The following is a 3,631-nucleotide window of genomic DNA, read 5'->3' on the forward strand; positions in this document are numbered from 1 at the left end:
CAAAATGGCATCCTTCTGTAGGCAAATACTCTAGATAGACATGTGAATGCTGTTTTCTCTTGGTCCTGAGGATCTACTGCAATTTGGTTGTAACCTAAATAGCCATTCAAAAAGCAATAGTATTCATGACCTGCTAGTCTCTCTAGCATCTGGTCTATGAATGGTAAAGGAAAATGATCCTTTCTGGTGGCTGTATATAGCCTTCTGTAGTCAATACACATATGCCACCCTGTAACTGTTCTTGTAGGAACCAGTTCATTCTTTTTATTATGAACCACTTTCATGCCTGCCTTCTTGGGGACAACTTGGACAGGGCTCACCTAGGGACTATCAGAAATAGGATAAATAATCCCAGCCTCTAGTAACTTAGTGACCTCTTTCTGCACCACCTCCTTTATGGCTGGATTCAGCCGCCTCTGTGGTTGAACCACTGGCTTAGCATCATCCTCTAATAGGATCTTGTGCATGCATCTGGCTGGACTAATGCCCTTAAGATCACTTATGGACCACCCAAGAGCTGTCTTGTGTGTCCTTAGCACCTGAATTAGTGCTTTCTCTTCCCATGGCTCTAAAGCAGAGCTTATGATCACGGGAAAAGTGTCATCTTCTCCCAGAAATGTATACTTCAGGGATGGTGGTAGTGGTTTGAGCTCAGGTTTAGGAGGCTTCTCCTCTTCCTGAGGAGTTTTCAGAGGTTCTTCTATTTACTCTGGTTCCTCCAGATCAGGCTGAACATCTTTAAAAATGTCCTCTAGCTCTGACTCGAGACTCTCAATCATGTTGACCTCTTCCACCAGGGAGTCAATAAGATCAGCACTCAAACAGTCTTTTGATGTGTCTGGATGCTGCATAGCTTTGACATCATTTAACTTAAACTCATCCTCATTGACTCTCAGGGTTATCTCCCCTTTTTGGACGTCAATGAGAGTTCGTCCAGTTGCTAGGAAAGGTCTTCCTAGAATGAGAGTTACACTCTTGTGCTCTTCCATTTCCAGCACTACAAAGTCAGTAGGAAAGGCAAATGGCCCAACCTTGACAATCATGTCCTCAATTATGCCTAATGGGATTTTAATGGAGCCATCAGCAAGTTGGAGACATATTCGAGTTGGTTTAACTTCATCAGTTAAACCAAGCTTTTCGATTGTGGATGCATGTATTAGGTTGATACTTGCCTCAAGATCACATAGAGCTATCTTGATACAAGCATCCTCTAATGTGCATAGTATCATAAAGCTTCCGGGATCTTTAAGCTTCTCTGGTAAGCGTTTCAGAATGACTGCACTGTATTCTTCAGTGAGGAAAATATTTTCAGTTTCTCTCCAATCCTTCTTATGACTTAAGATCTCTTTCATGAACTTAGCATAAGAAGGTATTTGCTCAAGTGCCTCTGCAAACGGAATCTTTATTTCAAGAGTCCTGAGATAGTCTACAAAGCGAGCAAATTGTTTATCCTGTTCCACTTGGCAGAGTTTCTGAGGATAAGGCATCTTGGCTTTTTATTCTTCAACCTTAGTTGCTGCAGGTTTATTTTCTACAGAAGTGGTTGGAGAAGCATGCTTAAGGGGGTTGTTATCAGCACTTGCAGGTGTCTGATCCCTTATTGGCGTTCGAACGCTAGAATTGGGTGCTTTTTGGGCGTTTAACGCCAGATTGCCACCCTTTTCAGGCGTTTGGACGCCAGAATTTGGCATCCACTGGATGTTTAATGCCAGTTTTTTACCCTTTTCTGGCGTTTGAACACCAGAATCATTCTTCTCTGGGCTCTTACTGTCCTCAGATGGATTTTGGACAGTGGTTTGGTCATCCTCTTTCAGTTGTTCCTTTCTTGGCTTTCTACTGCCTTGAGTTGAGACATTTAGTGTCTTTCCACTCCTTAATTGAACAACTTGGAATTCTACTACTCCTATATGCAGCAGTAGTGGGGTTAGCATATGACCCCAGAGTCCTTCTGAACTGTTCATTTCTACTTAGGTCCATGATGGAGAAAGGGAGATGATGTGGGTTGCAAATAAAGTATATTTTTGTTTTTATTTAATTTAATTAAGGATAAACCGAATTAAAAGGAAATAAGATAAAATAAAATAATTGAAAAATAGAATAGAAGTTTTGAAAACTAAAAGAAAAAAGAAAAAAAATAAAAAAAAAAGATTCGAATACTAAAATGGCTAATTAATTAAAAAGATTTGAAAAATTTTGGATATGATTTTCGAAAATTGAAGAGTGAGAAAGTGGTTAGGGAGTTTTGAAAAAGATATGTCTTAAAATTAAAGATATTTGTAAAAATAAATAAATAAAGGGAAAGATTTGAAAAAGATATGATTTTAAAATTTAAGGATGGAAACTTTCTCAACAAGGAAACACCAAATTTAAAATTTTTCAATCAAAATAATAAAATAGTACAAGTAATTTGAAAATTATGAATTAGAAAAGAAAAAGATTTTGAAAAATTTTATAAAGGATTTTCAAAAAAATAAAAAAAAGAAAATTGAAAAAGATTTAAAAAGATAAATTTTAAAATTAAAATTTTAACTTGACTAACAAGAAACTATCAAATTTTAAAAATTTTGACTTAGTCAACCTAGGCAATTTGAAAATGATGAGTAATTAAAGGAAAAGATATTTTTTTTAATTTAATGAGGAAAGAGAAAAACAATAAAATGACACCAAACTTAGAATTTTTAGATCAACACAAAGAAAATAAACAAGAAAACTTTGAATGTCAAGATGAACACCAAGAACACTTTGAAGATCAAGATGAACACCAAGAACAAATTTTGGAGAATTTTTAAGAAAATAAAATCACAAAAGACACCAAACTTAAATTTTTTTTATATTTTGGACACTAATAATTCGAAAATGCACAAGAAAAACAAGGAAAGACACAAAACAAGAAAAACTAAGGATCAAACAATGAAAATAAACAAGAACAACTTGAAGATTGAGAAAGAACTAAGAACATGTAATTCAAAAATTGAAAGAAAAATAAAAGCAGGTAGTTGACACCAAACTTAAAACATGAAACTAAACTCAATTATTAGTATATTGGTTTTTATCTATTTATTAAAAATTTTCGAAAAAAAATCTAGAAAAAAGAAAATAAGGATTTTTAAAATTTTAACAAAAACAATAATAAAAGACTCAAATTTAGTGACTCTAAACCAAAAAGATAAATTTTTCCTAATCTAAGCAACAATATAGACCATCAGTTGTCCAAACTCGAACAATCCCCGGCAACGGGGCCAAAAACTTGGTGCACGAAATTGTGATTACACTTTTCACAACTCCGCACAACTAACCAGCAAGTGCACTGGGTCGTCCAAGTAATACCTTACGTGAGTAAGGGTCGATCCCACGGATATTGTCGACTTGAAGCAAGATATGGTTGTCTTGTAAATCTTAGTCAGGAGATTAATGATAAAAAATGATTTTGTTTATGCAAAGTAAATAACATGAAATAAATGGTACTTGTGATTCAGTAATGAGGAACAGGTTGAGGTTTTGGAGATGCTCTGTCATCTGAATCTCTGCTTTCCTATTGTCTTCTTCTCTAAACACGCATGGCTTCCTTCAATGGCAAGCTTTATGATCCTATCGGATGAAAAATCCCAGGTACAGCTACCGCACGGCTAAT

The sequence above is a fragment of the Arachis ipaensis genome, chromosome B10, assembly GCF_059453495.1.
Source record: "Arachis ipaensis isolate K30076 ecotype BB chromosome B10, ASM5945349v1, whole genome shotgun sequence".
In the NCBI taxonomy this organism is placed as follows: Eukaryota; Viridiplantae; Streptophyta; class Magnoliopsida; order Fabales; family Fabaceae; genus Arachis; species Arachis ipaensis.